At 45.6% G+C, this 20131-nt stretch overlaps 1 pseudogene; it reads right to left on the reverse strand.

The window, feature by feature from the left end:
* The window catches only part of LOC140740047 (lipoprotein lipase-like), an 80004-nt pseudogene that overhangs the window by 37306 nt on the left and 22567 nt on the right, over window positions 1-20131 (reverse strand).

Raw genomic sequence — 20131 nt, forward strand, 5'->3', positions numbered from 1 at the left:
TCTATAATACAGCGGCAGGCAATTCGTTCCATCAGGTCTGTGCTGCCACAAGGAAATCTGCAGATGCTGGAAATTCAAGCAACACACACAAAATGCTGGTGGAACACAGCAGGCCAGGCAGCATCTATAGGGAAGAAGTACAGTCGACATTTTGGGGCGAGACCCAACTGAAAGAAAAGATAGTAAGAGATTTGAAAGTAGGAGGGGGAGGGGGAAATGCGAAATGATAGAAGACAGGAGGGGGAGGGGTGAATTTAAGAGCCGGAAAGATGATTGGCAAAAGGGATACAGAGCTGGAGAAGGGAAAGGATCATGGGAGCCTAAGGAGAAAGCAAGGGGGAGGGGAGCACCAGAGGGAGATGGAGAACAGGTAAAGAGTGATTGTGAGAGGGGCAGAGAGAGACAAAAAAGGTGGGGGAATAATTAATAGAAAGATAGATAGATAAGGGATAGGGTAAGAAGGAGGGGCATTAACGGAAGTTAGAGAAATCTATGTTCATGCCATCAGGTTGGAGGCTACCATGACAGAATATAAGGTGTTGTTCCTCCAACCTGAGTGTAGCTTCATCTTGACAATAGAGGAGGCCATGGATAGACATATCGGAATGGGAATGGGAATGGGATGTGGAATTAAAATGTGTGGCCACTGGGAGATCCTGCTTTCTCTGGCGGACAGAGAGTAGGTGTTCAGCGAAACGGTCTCCCAGTCTGCGTCGGGTCTCACCAATATGTAGAAGGCCACACCGGGAGCACTGGACGCAGTATACCACACCAGCCGACTCAGGTGAAGTGTGGAAGGACTGTCTGGGGCCCTGAATGGTGCTGCCTCTGTACACCCTGTTCTTCACCCATGGCCAGGCAAGGTGATCTATGACATAAGAAATTTTGCATATGCTGGAAATCTTGAGCAATACACACAAAATGCTAGTGGAACTCAGCAGTCAAGCAGCATCTTGAGAGGGGAATAAGCCTAGACCCTTCATCAGGTGCTCTGTTCTGACTATTGACCCAACGTTGTCTCTCTTTCCCTGCTCTCTCACTGTACGTTGATCAATCTCCACCATCTCCTGACCTGTCAGTTAGTATAAACTGTGTCTGTTAGTGAAGGAACCATTTATCACCAGAAATGTTCACTCCCTGTGTTTCTGTCAGAAATAATCTGGTCCTAGGGCACTTGGCCCATTGACTGGATTGTAAAATATTAAGCCATTCCACAGGAACATTCTGAACCAAGCTACCTGTGGGGAAAGATTAGCGGAGGCTTGGTCGGACAGCTGGATTTTAAGGAGTGTTGGAAAGGAGAATTGCAGAACCAGGGACAGGACAGTGGTATCCCAAATGAACGGTCTCAGCCTGAAACATCCATTGTTTACTCTTTGCCATAGATGCTGCCTGGCCTGCTGAGTGCCTCTAGCATTTTGTGTGTGTTGCCTTGATACTGGTCTATTGTTGTCATGTGTACTGAGGTACTCCGAAAGTCTTTGACATGCATGCCATCTGTACTGATTACTTCATCACATCAATGCATCAAGTTAGTACAAGTATAAGCAAATGTGGAATTAGTGTTACAGTTACAAAAAATAGCAGTGCAGACAGACAATAAAGTGAAATAGAATTGAGATTTAAATGAGTAGACCAATTAGACCCTCTGCTATCCAAAACTGGTCTATAAACACATTAAGACCAGATAACCCAAAGGAGGGAACAGTAGCCCAGGACTGGAAGTGTGTGGGTTTCACAGTGGGGCCAATAAGGGTGTCCATCTCCCAAGTCATGTCAGGGGTTGGCTGTGAGTCAATCCGGGGCCACCTACTCCTCTGAGGGACATGTGAATCAGGTGGGTCTATGCTGAGCAAGGCCCCCCTCCTCCATTGTTAGAGTCCCAGCAGACACAGCCAAGGTGGGATTTTCTGCAGACTAGCTTGCTGACCCTCCAGTCCCAGAACCCTGTGTACCAAGAGGTGCAGAGCTGGCCGGGGGAGGTGTTGAAGCAGGATGGAGATAGGGTTATGGAGGTGGGGTGAGGGAAGCCCATGGTTTGAAGGTCACACTGGGGCCTAAGATGAGATGAGATGTGCATGTGGCACAGCAGAAATTGGGGGGGGGGGCACGTGTGTTAGGGAAGAGAAGGGATCCTTATTAAGGAACAGAGAGTGAGATGTGAGTGGTGTCAGAACTGGAGGATAGCTAAATCCCTACTTGTCTCAGACACCAGGCGGGGAGGGGCAGTTAAAGTGCCTGGGGTCTCAGCCCATGCTGGTCTGTGATGGGGCCATTGGCTGGTGGTCTTAGGCTGTGCAGGTGTGAGGTGTGGACCTGCCCTGGTGTGGGGAGTGGTGTTTCACTGGGACAGGACGGAAGCCTCAGACTCTGTCTTCCAACCACCCAGTCAAAATCATAGCAGCCCATGCAATTTTCCCAGAGCCCCGGAGAAAGCTATGACAGATACTGCAGTAAGTTCCAGGTCATCACCTTTGAACAAAATGATAAGACAACTCTCCTCCAACCATGCCCATAGTATGATCCCCAGAATAACCCCCCACCCCCACCCGATTGCATAGAACACCTCCCATTCCACTCCCAGTCGAAACAGATAGACCTCCTCCAGCTCTTTTCCATACAGTGCCCCACTCCTCAAACTGCACCGCACCGGGAAATCCTCCCCACTATGGATAGGAGTTGGTAAATCCTTCCTGATAAACTCTGTTCACCAAAGATTCCTCTCCCACTCACCAGCAGAGACCTGTCAGGGGAGAGTAAATTCCCTGGCTTGGATCTTACACGTGAAAAGACTTAAGAATTAATGGCCTCCCCCAGAGAGAATCACCCAACCCAGCCCCTCCCTCAGAGAGATTCCACTGCCCTAGCCCCTCCCTCAAAGAGAACACCCTACTCAGAGAGTATGCCCTGCCCTGGACCCCCGCTGCACTCACACTGCCCCTACCTCGGAAAGGCATCTCAGCCCTGGTCCTCAGGTACATCTTGCTGGCCCTCTTATTGCGGATCCGTGTCACGCCATAGCCTAGCGTGTTGCATCGATTCTTGCGGCAGTTCAGACACATGCCTTTCTCGAAGGAGTGGTGGTTGCTGCAGCGAAACGCCATGCACGGCTGATCACTGTGCAGCAAGGAGTCAATGAAGAGGTGGATGGATCGCTCGTGCTCACACTTCACAGCTTCCGAGAACGCTGTGGGGAGACAGAGACATGGCGGTCAGCATCTGTGTACACCACACCGTACACGGGGTGACCTTCCACCCACAACCCGGCTCGACTCATGGGCCTTGATATATCAAATCACTGCTCCATTAGCCACAACCCGCCCATCCCTCCCTCCACCACGGGTAACAACAGGCCAATCCCCACCACCAATAGTGTGATGACAATGGACCAATTTCCTTCCCCCAAAAGAGAGAACAGTAGACCAATTGCTCCTTGTCTCTCCCTACATATCACCATTGGGGTGACAATGGATCAATCCCCCTCCTGTTTCCTCTCCTGCTGGAATGACCAAAGATCAATTACACCTCCCCTTCGGCTTTGAACTGTTACCCACATTACTGAGCTGACACCCAGCCTAAGGTCCCTGACCCAAGCTGCCTAATCTTGCAGGGTTTGGTAGGTCATCACCTGACAGGATCTTTCTTCAGTTTCTGGAGGTGGGCACTTGAGGGATCAACATTTATTGCCCACCTCCAGATGCTGAAGTCCTCCCTTAGTGCCATTGTGACAGGAGTTCCACAGCATCGTTCATCTTGAAAAGATACACACAAGATTCTCCAGATGCTGGAAGTCTGGAGAAACACACACAAAATGCTGGAGAAACTCAGCAGGTCAGGCAGCATGTAGAGACAGAAATGAACAGTTTACTTTCAGTGCTTATGAAAAATCTCAGCCCGAAATAGTGACAGTTGACTTCCCCCTATAGATGCTGCCTGACCTGCTGAGTTCCTCCAGTATTTTGTGTGTGCTACTCAATAATCTCTAGGTTAGCGTGGTGTGTGGGTGGAGGGGAACCTGAATGTGGCAATGTTCTCACTTCCTTTGTCCCTCTCAGTCCCACAGTTTGAGAGGTGCTACCGTAGCAGTCTGGATGAGAAACTGCAGTACATTTCACAGACGCTGCACACTACAGTCTGGATGAGAAACTGCAGTACATTTCACAGACGCTGCACACTACAGTCTGGATGAGAAACTGCAGTACATTTCACAGACGCTGCACACTACAGTCTGGGTGAGAAACTGCAGTACATTTCACAGACGCTGCACACTACAGTCTGGGGCAGCATCTGCTGCTGGGACACCTCACTGAACACTGAGGACAGTGGATTGATCACAGGGAGATCAGACTGGTGCAAGTTGGACTGCTCTGTGTCCTGCACCCACTGGGTGAGACAATAATTGGGGGCAAAGCCCACAGCCTGCAAAGGAGAGGGTGGTGTATGAGCTCAGCATACCCCCTCCCAGAGGACCTGGAGTTGAATCACTGTGGTGCCCACACCACCCCTATGACAGCATCCCAGGCTGATTCATTAGGATTGTGGACAGCTGGATGTTCAAAGGACAGTTTGCAAACTTTTGTTACAGAAAGTGAGATGGGAAATTATCATAGATGATAATTGGCAGAGGAACTGAAGCTGTTTTCCATACTGGGAGATCTTTGTTGATCACCAGGAGCAGCATTGGACTTTTAACTTGTAATTCATGACTTTGGTGGTAGATACTAATGTGTCCGAGTTTGCATTGGAAAGGTGAGCTGTGAGGAGGCAGATAGGAAATGTGGGAACAGGAGGGGGATCACACACCCTGGTTGTGAAGTAGATGGAATTCCCATAAAATGGGGAGAAACTAGTCTGTCTGCAATGTTTGGTGTGACATTCTTGAAATGTGTGAAGTGAACATGGAGAGATGGTGACAGCTGGTACCTTGGCTTCTAATGTGAGGCTGGAGGATGAATGGGGCCATCTGCTAGGTTCCGGGCTCCGTTGGTCTCACTTGGTGCAGCTTTGGCCTCTGTTGGATCCAACTGGAGTCAGCATCATGTGATCACTGGGACTGGAGGCTTGTCCCAAGGAGACACCGAGCAAGATCAACAGATACCACTTTGCCCACCAGCACCCTGTCTCCCAGGCAGGATGTAGGCCAGCATCCTGGAGAAGATACCTCAGTAACCATGCCATCTCACCCTTGTTCTTACCATAAATACCATACATGGCAATGTTGTTCACAGCCCGCTGTAGGTCACAGCCCGGTTGAGAGTGGCCTCCATTTGGATAGATGTCAACGTGTCCCACAGGCTGTCGGATCCCAATACTCAGCCCCAGAGACTGCCTCGTGAAGGTGTGGAGGACATCGACAAAAGTGGCATCATCCGGGGACAGCCGCTCCTCAGCGTGAACCCCCTCGAACACCGGCCCTGCTGGATCCAGCCCTGGAAGGGAACACACACCCATGGCACCCCTGCTTTCACGGTGTACTGCCTCTCCCTCCCATCGGGTGCAGTGCTGCTTGGACAGAGTCACAGCTGGTATGGAGAGGGACAGGTCCTAGTGCAGGGACAATCATGCACTGTCACAGGATACCCTAAGCTGAAGCAGGGTGGAGGAGTTGAGGATATTGCAGCATCATCGTTTAATGAGGGAAATGACAGCAGTGTCTGGTTCCTGACTTCTTCAGGCAAGGATTAAAACAGACAAAAGGTTGTAAATCTGTTAAAGAAACAATGAGAGGTGTTGGAACACCAGCAAATAGAGCCACATGTTGAATTCAGGTACTGAGGCCAACCACTGACATACAAGACACCCCAGGCACACTGAAAGATGAGGAAGCACATTTCCAAAGAACACAAGAACAAGGAAATATTTAAAAGGGAACTGAGGAGCAACGTTTCACACAGAGGCTGGTGAGTAGATGGTTCAGGCAGGTACTATACTATCATTTAAGAAGCACTCTGATAGGCCCATTGAGGGGCAGTGCTTGAAGGGATATGGGCCATACATAGGAATTTGGGACTGCGGTTGTCATGGTCACTGGACTTGTTGGGCTGAAGGGCCTGTATCTATGCTGTATTGCTCGATGACTCTGTCTGCCATATAGTGCCAACTCAAGAAGGTACAACTGTCAGTTCTAAGCATTGCCAAGATGGAGGAAGCAGACATGTCTGAAACTCCAGAATAAACTTGCAATGTTTATTCCTGCACCTAAATTACAGGGAAAGGCTGAACAAGTTAGGTCTTTATTCTCTGGAGCATAGAAAGTTGAGGGGGGACTTGATAGAGGTATTTAAAATAATGAGTGGGATAGATCGAGTTGACGTGGATAGGCTTTTTCCATTGAGAGTAGGGGAAATTCAAACAAGAGGACATGATTTGAGAGTTAAGGGGCAAAAGTTTAAGGGTAGCACGAGGGGGAATTTCTTTACTCAAAGAGTGGTAGCTGTGTGGAATGAGCTTCCAGTAGAAGTGGTAGAGGCAGGTTCGGTATTGTCATTTAAAGTAAAATTGGATAGGTGTATGGATAGGAAAGGAATGGAGGGTTATGGGCTGAGTGCGGGCCAGTGGGACTAGGTGAGTGTAAGCGTCGGCACGGACTAGAAGGGCCGAGATGGCTGTTTCCATGCTGTAATTGTTATATGGTTATGGTTATATGTAGCTTGTTTGTGGATTCAGCTGCTGCAAGGGATTTCAGTGGCTAAGGGATGAGGTACTGGTTCTGAGGCACACACACTGAGTAAGCCAGCTGCGGGCTCCATCCATTGCATAATTTACCAGTGTTGGAGGATGGAGAAGGGACTGGGACACATGGATCTGCCTATGAAATGGCAAAGGATAGATAGATAGATAGATAGATACTTTATTCATCCCCATGGGGAAATTCAACATTTTTTCCAATGTCCCATACACTTGTTGTAGCAAAACTAATTACATACAATACTTAACTCAGTAAAAATATGATATGCATCTAAATCACTCTCTCAAAAAGCATTAATAATAGCTTTTAAAAAGTTCTTAAGTAGTTTACTTAAATACATTAAATACAATCAACCCCGGCACTTTAACATATCTTACTTCTGGCGGTTGAATTGTAAAGCCTAATGGCATTGGGGAGTATTGACCTCTTCATCCTGTCTGAGGAGCATTGCATTGATAGCAACCTGTCGCTGAAACTGCTTCTCTGTCTCTGGATGGTGCTATGTAGAGGATGTTCAGGGGAAGGATAACTTCCCTTTCTCCATCAAGGGAGAAAGGGAAGTTATCCAATTGGTCTTCAGATCTTCCAAACATCAGAGCTACCAATGAGATGCTGGAAAAGGTGCTGAGCCTTGGAGAGCTACTATGGCCTTCCACAGAATCCAATAGTGGGAGGGGCTCAAGATCTTCAGCTGATGTCCAGCGAATAGGGAGATGTTCAAAACATGGAGACACATGAGACTGCAGATGCTGGAATCTGGAAAAACTGTTGGAAACTCCGCACATCAAGCAGCATCAATGGTGGGGGTGGGGGGGGTAAATTATCTACATTTCAGGGTGAAATCCTGCATCAGGGTGGGAAAGTGAGGTAACATGGTCAATATAAAGAGAAGAGAGCAAGTGGTGAGACAGGAGTCCATCATTCCATCTCAGTGTTGAGACTCCTGTTTGCCCATTCCCCTCTCTTTATGCTAGCTATCTCCCCTCTGTACTCTCAGTCCTGGTACAGAGTTTAGACCAGAAATTTCAACAATTCCTTTCCCTCTCGCAGATGCTGCTTGACCTGCTGAATTCATCCAGTAGATGAGTTAACATTTAATGCTTGATTGGTGAAGTTGTTGTCTATAAAGGGGCCTAAGATATTCATTGGCCCAGTTGTGTGGAGATACAAGAGGCAGGATGGAGGAGGAATTTGTGGAGACAATCGAGCTGGGAAGGTGTGGGCCTCAAGAACGGTCTAGAGCCTGAAATGATGAGTTGGATAGCTAAAATGATCCCAGCAGATGCAAAAAAAATAGGGCAGTGAATACAAAACGAGTGGAGACTGCAGACTATGAAAGGGAGCAGTGTCACCCAAATAATACACAGATAGAAAAGCTGAATCACTTCCCATCCTAGTGCAGCTACAGGTCATTTGACAAAGGTATGGAATACCGGCTCATCATGGAACAGCTATATCTTGTACCACGGCACCACAGGACAGGCATACAATGTATCACAACACCACAGGACAGGCATACAGTGTACCACAACACCAGTGGACAGGCGTACAATGTACCACAACACCACTGGACAGGCGTACAGTGTACCACAACACCAGTGGACAGGTGTACAACATACCACTCCATACAGGACAGGCGTACAGTGTACCACAACACCACAGGACAGGCATACAATGTACCATGCATCACTGGACAGGCGTACAATGGACCACGACAACACAGGACAGGCGTACAATGTACCACAACACCACTGGACAGGCGTACAGTGTACCATAACACCAGTGGACAGGCGCATAGTGTACCACAACACCGGTGGACAGGTGTACAATATACCACGCCATACAGGACAGGCATACAATGGACCACGCAACACAGGACAGGTGTACAATGTACCACACACCACAGAACAGGTCAACAGTGGATCACTGCATTCTGGGGTGGGTACACAGTGTTACTGCATTCCAGGACAGGTACACAGTGGGTCACTGCATTCCAGGATGGGCACACAGTGAGTCATTGCATTCCAGGATGGGTACACGGTGGGTCACTGCATTCCAGGACGGGCACACAGTGGGTCACTGCATTCCATGATGGGTACACGGTGGGTCACTGCATTTCGGGACGAGTAAACAATGGGTCACTGGATTCCAGGACAGGTACACAGTAGGTCACTGCATTTCGGGACGAGTAAACAGTGGGTCACTGGATTCCAGGACAGGTACACAGTGGATCACTGCCTTCCAGGATGGGTACACAATGTGTTACTGCATTCCAGGACAGGCACACAGTGGGTCACTGCATTCCAGGATGGGTACACAATGGGTCACTGCATTCCAGGACGGGCACACAGTGGGTCACTGCATTCCAGGACGGGTACACAATGGGTCACTGCATTCCAGGACGGGCACACAGTGGGTCACTGCATTCCAGGATGGGTACACAATGGGTCACTGCATTCCAGGATGGGTACACAATGGGTCACTGCATTCCAGGACAGGAACACAGTGGATCACTGCATTCCAGGACAGGTACACAGTGGGTCACTGCATTCCAGAATGGGTACACGGTGGGTCACTGCATTCCAGAACGGGTACACGGTGGGTCACTGCATTTCGGGACGAGTAAACACTGGGTCACTGGATTCCAGGACAGGTACACAGTAGGTCACTGCATTTCGGGACAAGTAAACAGTGGGTCACTGCATTCCAGGACGGGCACACAGTGGGTCACTGCATTCCAGGATAGGCACACAGTGGGTCACTGCATTCCAGGACAGGTACACAGTGGGTCATTGCATTCCAGGACAGGAACACAGTGGATCACTGCATTCCAGGACGGGCACACAATGGGTCACTGCATTCCAGGATAGGCACACAGTGGGTCACTGCATTCCAGGACAGGTACACAGTGGATCACTGCATTCCAGGACGGGCACACGGTGGGTCACTGCCTTCCAGGACAGGGCATTGCATAACATATTGTCACAGCACAGGACAGACATGGGTGCTGCAGTTAGTGTAATGCTATTACAACTCAGAATATTGTAGTTCAATTCTGATATCATCTGGAAGGAGTCTGTATGTCTTCCCTGTGGAATCTGTGGGTTTCATCTGGGTCATCTGGTTTACTCTCACTGTTCAAAGACATACTGGTCAGTAAAGAGATACATAGACAGACTGCTTGTCCGGTAGTGAAATAGCAAACCTACTTGTTTGAGGAGCCCTCAATTTATCTCAGCCTTCTGAGATTGGGTTTGAGGAGATCCAAGCATGAACACAAGGGACAACCCAGGATTAGCATTGCTGGGGAGTTGTTGGTTATGGAGTATGCTGCACTGTGATATGCAAGAAGGAAATTGGCAAGTTTCTGATTCAGTGTCAGTGTAGTGTGTCCTGCTGACATTGCTCACAGTGCATTCTTTAGACTCTGAACAGACCTTTCTACCAAGCCATTTGTTGCTGGGTGCTATGGTGCAGGCGTAATATGTCTTACTCCATTCATTTTCAGGAATGACTGAATCTTCCACCACAAACTGTGGTGCATTGTCACTGACAAAGTGTTTTGGAACACTAGTCCTTGTAAATAGGCTTTTCAGCACATCAACAGTGTGTGAGGCTATGCTGGAGGCTACTGGGAAAACTTCTCACCACTTTGTAGCTGCACCCACTACTATCAAAAAGCTTATGTCCATGAATGGTCCGGCAAAGTCTATATGAATCCTCTGTTGATGTAATGCAGGCCATTCCCAGGGATGGAGAGGTGCTGCATTTGACATCCCACACAATGCATGGTGAGTTGCTCGATCCGCTGATCCACATCAGGCCACCAGACAAAGCTTTGAGCCAATGCTTTCATTTTAACCTTGCCTAGATGACCAGAACACAGCTCCTCCAGCACTTCAGCTCTCAATGTGGATGATTCAACAACTCTCAATAAGGCAACCTCCATCAAGGACAAGTTCATCTCAGTGTTGGTAGAAATGAGGGAACTGGAGCTTCTGCACTTTTACCATAAGATGAGATGTCACAAGCAAGCTTCTTAATGTTCAGTACAGTGTCTGATGTCACTATGTCCTTTACCTTTTAGAAAGCCATCTCACACTGCTTTGTCCATTGCCATTTCTTCCCGATCTGTACCAATGAGTTCAGGGTGTGGAGAACAGTAGTCAGGTTTGGCAGGAACCTATTATAGTAATTGACAAATCCTAAAAAGGTCTGCAACTGTGATGTCCTTTGGCCTTGGAACATCCACCACTGCTTGAATTTTCTCAGCACACCTGTGTAATCTTTGTGTGTCAATTGTGTGACCACAGCAAGTGATGCTTGATTTAAAGAATTCACACTTGTTGCATCATACTCTGAGCCCATAACCTTCTAATCTTGTTAACACTGTACTGAGATTTTGGAGACGTTCCTTGTCATCCTTACCGGTAACAATGATGTCATCCAGGTAACCTAAGCACTTGGGCAGCCTTGCAGCACCTGGTCCATAGCCTTCTGCCAGAGTGCAGGTGAAGATGCTACTCCAAAATAAACCTGTTATAGTGATAAAGCCCTTTGTGAGTGTTTATGGTGAGAAACACTTTGGACTCTTCTTCCATCTCCATCTGTAGGTAGGCCTCAGCTAAGTCCAGTCTGCTTAAGTGTTTTCCTCCAGTATGGTCTGCAAGAATATCCTCTATCCTGGGCAGAGGTTATTGATCTACTTTCAGTACTGGGTTGATGGTGACCTTAAAATAACCACAGATCCTGACAAGTCCACACTTCTTGGCTATTGAGTCCACTGGCATTGCCCATGGGCTTCATTCAACTTTGGAAAGAATTCCTTCAGTTTCCATGCGATCTAGCTTACTGGCTACTTTTTCACAAATGGTATAAGGAACCAAATGGGCTTTGTAAAATTTGGGTGCAGCATTTTATTTTAACGCAATTTTACCCTTGATATGTTAGAGTTTTCCAATGTCATCTCTGATCACCTCTGTGGCATCATCCAGTACCCTTTTTAATTTACTTTCAGTTGACTCTCCTGCAGGGAATGTTGCCTGCAAATAGTAGATGGACCTCCAATCAAGTTGTAATAGTCTCAGCCAATCACAACCCTACAATGCTGGCTTCCTGTTTTCACCAGCTCAGTGCGGCTTGCTGGTTGTTGTATTTCACTGTTATAAACATCATTCCCACATGAGTTATCTTTTCTCCAGTTTTAAGTTCTTGTATGGATATCTACATGCTTCAGTTCAGTATCTTTGAAATGCCATTCAAAGACATTTTATGGAAAGACGGAAACAGCCAAGCCAGTGTCCAATTCCATTTTAATTAATTTGTAAGCCATATTGCTAGTAAATATGAAGGCTGTAAATTATGTGTAAAGGCTACCCAGTTCTGTGTCACTCTTATCATTATGAGATTTTTCATCAACAGGATGCAAATCAGAGCTCTTTTTGAAACTGCAAATTAATGTTTTATTTTTTTTCCCCTCTTCTCTACTTATTTGTGTCTGCCCGACATGCTATTTGTATTTGTCCTATTTTGCTGCATTTTCTGCAAGTTTTGCCTTTACAACTACAACTTGATTGGATGCCTGCATGTGTATGTGAGCCCCAGCCACAATGGTAACACAATTAGTTCAGCCAGGCTGGTTTCTGTTTACACATTGCAATTTTGTTCACACTCACTTTTATTCCTGACTGCAACTCAATTGCATCTCTGTCTGCTGTCTCCATTGATACAGCAATTTCCACTGCTCCTTTAAATGCAAGCTGTTCTTCAGTTAGGAGCTGTTTTTGAATGTTTTCTTGTAAGATTCCATAAACTAAATGATCTCCTAATGTTTCTTTAAGCCCATTACCGAACTGACAATGCTCAGACAAATTCTTCAATTCCGCCACATACGCTGAAATTGACTCACCTTCCTTTTAATTCTGCTTATGAAACCTAAAGTGTTCTGCAATCAACAATGGTCTCAGTTCAAAATGTTCCTGCATTACTTCAACAATATCAGCAAAGCTCATTTCAGCTGATTTGGTTGGGGCAATTAAACTTTGAAGCAAACTGCATGCCTTTAAACCTAATGCACTCAGCAATACTGGCACTCATTTTTCATTAACAAGAGAAAATCTGCAGATACTGGAAATCTGAGCAACACACACAAAATGCTGGAGGAATTCAGCAGCCAGGCAGCATCTATGGAAAAAAGTACAGTCGACATTTCAGGCGGAAACCCTTTGGCAAGACTCAAAGACTATTTCATTTGCTTCAAAACACTGTTGAATTAGCTCAGTATACATACACTAGTTACCCGTTAAGCAATCTAATGCATCTATCTTTTTGATGTAGTCAGTCATTTCTGCTATTATTTATGGTTACTATCACCCAGTACTCACTGTTTATGAACCTGTGAATTTTTCCATTTTCTTCCTTTTTTAACTCATATGTTTCTGCACGTGCTGTGCTTTTTTTTATTCAACCATTCCTCGCTGCACTTCAACAGGCTGATAGTTGCCTTGGATTCATTGTTAAGTTACCTTGTCACCATTGATACGTTTTGTAACTTCATAATATTAAACTAATTGAAAGGAAATGATGGAGAGTTGGAAATGTAAGTCAAAGTCCATGTTTACTTTAAGCAAGGCACACGCGCATCATGAGGTAGTGTGACGATGTTTGCAATTCATATATTTTTACATATAACCATAATTAATTATTTAAATGAACAAGAATCCTTAATCAAACTATATGCAAGATTACCCAAATATTACTGAAATATTAAATACACAAGTTGCCATGACAAAGCAATATTACATTGACTGTAAGTAGCTCAGAAATAATCTTAAATTCAGCTCACCACAGAGAATGTGACAAAGAGAATTTTACTTCAAGGAAGAACAGCGACCACAGGCCAAACAATCCAACAGTCTTGGCAACACTACATGAAACATTACCATCTCATCTATCCCAGACACACTCGTCACATTGAAGGAGTTCCCATTGAAATTTCCTAACTGTGTGAAGATGTTAAATTAAGTGATAGATTGCAGGTTAAAGTGTGATCCAGTCTCTGCAAAAATGAAAAGGTGAGATCCCCAAACCCACAGCCCCCAATGTCCATATTGTACACAGGTGATAAGGGCAAAACAGAGTGTCAGACTCATAACCTCCAGCACAGAGAACACCCTGAAACAGGAATAAATTAAACCTGATCTTTGAAGTCCACATAAAATGAACTCTGTGCTGATAGTATAACTGTGGGCAGAGGTCTAGGAAATTAATATCCTAGGTCAATCTTCTCAAAAAATGGGAGATTATACACAAACAGACATTCATTTTCCAAATCTGGCTGAGATGGGGTGCCAGAGAGGCAAAGGAAACCACATGTGATCTGCATAGAGGAACAGAGAGTTCTTGGGGTTCACATCCATAGATCCCTCAAAGTTGCAGTGCAAGATGATAGGATAGTTAAGGTGCCATATGGTGTGCCCACCTTCATTAGTCAAGGATTGAGTTCAAGAGCTGCAAGGTAATGTTGTAGCTCTATAAAACCCTGGTTAGACCACACTTGGAATATTGTGCTATTCTGGTCACCTCATCATAGGACAGATGTGGAAGCTTTGGAGACTGTGCAGAGGAAATCTTCCAGAATGGATTAGAGGCCACGTCTTATGAGGAAAGGCTAAGTGAGTTACAGCTCAAGGCTAACAGAAGGAGATGATGGAGGTCAGGTACCACAAGGCTCAAGATCAGATACCATGGAGCTCAAGGTAAGGACTGAGATCACAGGAATCAAGGTCAGGGAGATGTCAGGTACCATGTGGATCAGGGTTAGGGGTAAGGTATAGTTCATCAGAAGGATGTCTGGATTAGAGAGCATCAACTACAAAGAGAGGTCTGACAGACTTGGATTGCTTTCTCTGGAGTGACAGAGACTGATGGGTGACCTATTAGAGGTATATAAAATTGTGAGAGACGTACATAGGGTATATAGTCCAAATCTTTTCCCAAGGTCAAGAAGGAGCCAAGAGGCCAGGGGCAGTTTGGGCCCATCTCTCAGTGTACACCAGGAATACTGTGATCTCATCCATTTGAATGGAATTGGAAAGATACTTGCAAGCCAGAGATCAGTTTTTCTCTAGTTTATTTAGTACCAAATTCTTAATTAATTTCTATTTCTTAAGCGTTTAAGAAATATTATTTTTTAATTATTGAATGATTTTAGATTAAAATTATCTTTAAATATTTTGTAATGTAGCTGTATAAAATTCTGTTCTAGCATACTTGAAGCATTTTGTGCAGTTCTGATTGCCCCACTATGAGTGCAGACTCTGAAGAGGGTGTGGAAGTCCACCAGGATGCTGTCTGGATCGGGAGTAATAGCTGGAAGGAGAGGTTAGACAAACTTAGGCTGTTTTTCTGAAGCATCAAAGGCTGAGAGGAGACTTGATAGAAGTTTATGAAATTATGAAAGCATAGATAGAGTAGACAGAGATGTTCTCCAGAGCAGAACTCTCAAATGCCAGAGGACATAGCTTTGGGATTGGAATTTAAAGGAGGTGAGTGGGGTAAGATTTTCATCATTTTTATGGAGCAGAGGACTCTTCCTGTGCTGTACTGTTTAATGTTCTATCTGATCTAGCTGTTCAATGGTCTTTGACAGCAACTGAGGCGGGACAACATTTCTCACCAGGCCATCGATCTGCAGGACATGAGTCATTGACAGGGTAGATACTGAGGAGGATTTGAAGGGAAGGAGGAGCAGGAGGGATGCAGAGATCGCAGAGGTTTAATGCCAGAGGCAGGTGTAGAAAGTGCACCATATATGTTTGTTATTGTAACTTCTAGCAATAATTTTATGTACTACTACCACAAAACAAATTTCATGACATATGTCAGTAATAATAAACCTGATTCTGATTCGGACAGGTCCCAGTTTCTGCTGAATTACCTGTAATCCTGCCAATTTTGTGGCCTATGTGACTCCCTGCAAAACCCGCCACATGCGCACCCAGGCTGTAGCCGACTAGGTGCATCTTGCTAGTTGGAGCTCTCACTTGTTTCTATAAGAAGCACAAAGGAATATCACTTGTTTATAAAAAATTCACAAGGAAAGTTTCCTTGACAACAGCCAGAATTTTAACTCCTCACCTCCAACCAGTTGATGAGCTTGGCAATGTCTTGTCCAACCAGTTGAGTATTCTGGGCTGCAATTGGATAGTGCTGGTGAGCACGATTGAGCCAATCCACGACAAGGACATTAGAGTCAGGCTCCCTTTGGTATAGAGCCACCACCAGCTTTTCAATCCAGGTCTCAAACATCCCAGTCACCTGGAAAAGTACAATTCAGCAGTCATTCTCCACCTGAGGGAGTCTTTGGGGTGGAGGTAGGAGACAGATTCCCAGCCTGGGGCGTCTTCAACCTCCTCACTGGGCCTAGTGCCTTCACCTCCCTGAGAATGGCTTATCTCCTCACTTAGTGACCCTCCTTCTTTCTCAATGATCTTCCTTCCACTCACTCAGTGACCCTCCTCTACCCTTCCTCCTCATTCAGTGACCATCTTTCCTCTCTCCCCTCACTTAGTTCTCCCTTTCTTCCACCCACTCAGTGACCCTCCCTTTCCCCTCCTCTCCCTCCTCCATCCTTTTCCCCAGACTTCCTCCAGTGTGATCCCTCCCTTTGCACCTTGTATCTCCTTGTGATCTTACAGTCAGAGCCTACCCAGTTCAAGTAACATTACAGACAGAGTCCAGCAGGCTTGTTGTTTTCAAGCTCCCAGGGGATTTTCTGGAAAATTTGGGAAAACATGGACAAGGAATGTTTGGAATCACACCGAGGAACTCCATGCCCGTCCTCAGCTCAGAGTATAAGTGCCACGGAGCAGTGTGATTCACAATGTGGGACCAAGGGGAACAACAGTGTCAGAAGCCCCAGCAAAGCTCAGCCATTACAAAGAGGACTCCGCTCTCTGGGGAGGGTCATTCCCCTTCTCCTCCCTCCCCTGCCCTGGCCAGTGCTTCAACCACCACAAGGGGTGAATGGTGGTATTTGCAGGAACCTTGTCGATATTCCTGCATATCTATAGCCTGGTGTGAAATGTTGTCTGACAATGCTCAGACATGCTGCTGTGTGACAGTGTGAGATGATGCTGACTATTGTTCTGCCACTGTAAGACGTCATTTCTGCCCATCTTACCTGTGCAAGTCAATGGGGTGGTTACGAAGGCCTATGGTGTGCTGAACTTCATTAGTTGGGGGACTGAATTCAAGAGCTGCAAGGGAAATTGCAGCTCTATAAAACTCTGATTATACTAATCTTGCGTTGTGTTCAGTTCTGGTCACATCATTAAAACATGGATGTGGAAACTTTAGAGAGGGTGCAGAGATTTATCTTGATGCTGCCTGGATTAGAGAACATGTTTTATGAGAAAGGTTGAGCAAGCTGGGTTTTTCTCTTTGGAATGAAGGAGAATGAGAGGTGACTTGATAGAGATGTACAAGATTATAAGAGACATACTGTAGATAGTGCGGAATGCCAGCACCTTTTTCTCGGGCCAGCAATGACTAATAACAGAGGTGAGTGGAAGGAAGTTTAGGGGAATGTCAGAGACAAGTTATTTACAGAGAGTGGCAAACACACTGCCGTGGAGAGGTGGTAGAGGCTGATGCATTAAGGACATTCAAGGGGCATATGGATGAAAGAAAAATGGAAAAGTTATGATCAATTTAGAAGGAAAAGGTTAGATTCATTGAGGAGTTAGCACAATATTGTGGGCTAAAGGGCCTGTACTGTTTGTTCTAAGCTCTACGGTCTACCCCCATCAGTGAGGCTCTCCCTGACCTACCCTGGCATGGATGCCAGGCTGTCTGAGTGACAGGGCCTGTGAGGTGTTTAGTGCTGTGCTGGCTTCTGTAACAGGGGCTGGTCCACATTCAGATTCAAGCACTCACACTCCATCCATGGATAATGAAGAAAGTCTTGCTACTGGCGTTGAAATTGCAATTGGCCAGGGAGTCGGTGTGGCCCGCAATGATATAACAGTCATCCTCAGAGGGTGCTGAAGGTCTTCGCAGCAAAAAACGGGTTTTAATGTGGTTCAGATCTTCAATATCATTGGTCTGTAGCTCAAGGGCACCTGCTGGGGGCAAGGGCAGAGGAATAAGATTAGCTAAGAAGCTTGCACCAAACACTTAGCCAACTCTGACTGACGCTACATAGAAAGGTGAGTGTGAAGGACACAGATGGGAAATGAGGGAAGGGTTAAATCAACTGAGGCATTACACCCAACAGAATTTTTCAAATGTACCTGGACTCCAGTAGAACCTGCCATCAAGGTGATACCAAGATCAAATCTCCTCCATCCCATTACCCCTACAAGCATTATTAATACTGTCCAAAAGCAGCAACTCAGTACAATCAACAGAAACTGCATTACATGCTCTGGAACACACTAGTCAACAGTCCTGTCCAACAGCAGCAGCAAAACAGGCAGAGCAGAAGCCTTCAAACTCAGCACCCCTGGTACACACTGAGCTACTGCTTCTGAGGACAGCACCAGTACAACAGGCCACTGAATAGCTCCATACGTGAGCCTCAATAAGAGCTGGTACTGAGTGCTGGCCTGGAGATGGCCCCTAAGTCACCCCATAAAACAGTTTATCACACCAGCGGGGCCCACTGGTAACTTAGACCATGCCTGCTGTAAAGCACCACAGTATCCTCATGGGTACAGCAGCACCCCAACCTCACAGCTCACTGAGTTGTCACTAACATAATCTGTAATGTGAGAACACTCAACTGATTCCAAAATGTTCACTTAAACACATGGCTGACACATTTATACACTGCTTCCTCACATATGAACTAGGATCAGGAGGAGGCCATTTGGCCCCTTAATCCCATTCTGCCATTCAAGACAGTCATAGCAGATCTGGTTATAATCCCAACTTCATGTTTCCATCTCCCCAGAAATCTTCATATTGCTGCAAGGGAAGGATCCATTGTTCTCTGCCTCACAAATATTCCAGAACTCTGACCCTGGTGATCCTGTCCCTGGCCCTGGCTGGGGATCACACCCACGGTCACCACACCTGATCTGCACTCCAGTGGAGCCCAGCTCACACTCCAAACAAATGGGCAAGCAGAATAGAGAATGACCCCAATAATCAGCTACCAAGATTATCAAATGTTTGCTGTGGATGTGGACAAAATAAAGTCGTCCACTGTGATGGAGAAAACAAACGCAAAATACTTCTAAATGATGAAAGACATGATAGTGGTGTTCAGATGAGCCCAAGGCTAAAGTATTTGGAAATTATTTTTGAGAAGTATTTAGGTGATGCAGATAATTGGGAAGAAAAATGGAACATTGATTTGCATTGTAATAAATTCAATACAAATCAAATTGTACTGTATTACAATTGTCTCACTCAAATTGTATGCAGTCCCTTTTGGACTATATCTAGGAATGTATGTACAGGTCACATGTGTACAAAAGAGGATATACTAGTGAAAGAGAGGACAGCAAAGGTTACCAGATTGATTGATGAGATGAAGGGAAGGGTTCTACAAGGAGAGATCTCATGTTGTGTTTTACAGACCTTGATAGGCACTCATGAAGCTAATAGATTTCCTAATGTAGTTGTAGGAAACAGAGTATTGACTCACCAAGACATTCAAGATTCAAAGAACATTTGTCACACAAATATTTGATAGTCACTCCTCAGAGGGCCATTGAAGAGACATCTTCAAAAGGCAGTACCTTAAGAAGGTGATCCATTATTAAAGAGCCTCTCCATCCAGGACACCCTCTTTGTATTACTACCATCAGGGAGGAGGTACAGGATCCTGAAGATGCACACGCAACAATTTAGGGACAATTTCTTTCCCTCCATCATTAGATTTCTGAATGTTCCACGAACACTTCCGCATTATTTGTTTGTTTATTTATTTATTTATCCATTCATTCATTCATTTATTTTACTGTAACTTATGGCATAAGTTTACTGTACTGCTGCCGCAAGCAAATTTCACGACACTGTCAGTGATAATAAACCTAATTCTGATTCTGATTTTTCACGAATCACTGTATTTGCTAGATTATTACCCATCCACTGAATCTTCCTAGATCCCTTGGTTTTCTTTGCAAATTACTTCCCTACCCAAAACTCCTGAATTCCTTTATCCAAATCATTCATAACAATTGTAAAAGGCTGGTGCTCCAGCACTATTCTCTGTCACCATTCATCCCAGAAAAAGACCATCATCTGCCTCTGCTTCCTGTTAGCCAGCCCATTCGCACCCAAAGCTGATCACTTTATGGACTCAGCCCTCACAAAGCACTGGTCAATACCTGCAAATACATAATGCACCAGCCAATACCTCCAGATAATGCTTGTTATTGTACAGAAAAACAATGCTTTGTTATACAGAAAAGCTGGTCCTTTTAAGCTGAG

Source organism: Hemitrygon akajei, chromosome 16, assembly GCF_048418815.1.
Source record: "Hemitrygon akajei chromosome 16, sHemAka1.3, whole genome shotgun sequence".
Taxonomy (NCBI): domain Eukaryota; kingdom Metazoa; phylum Chordata; class Chondrichthyes; order Myliobatiformes; family Dasyatidae; genus Hemitrygon; species Hemitrygon akajei.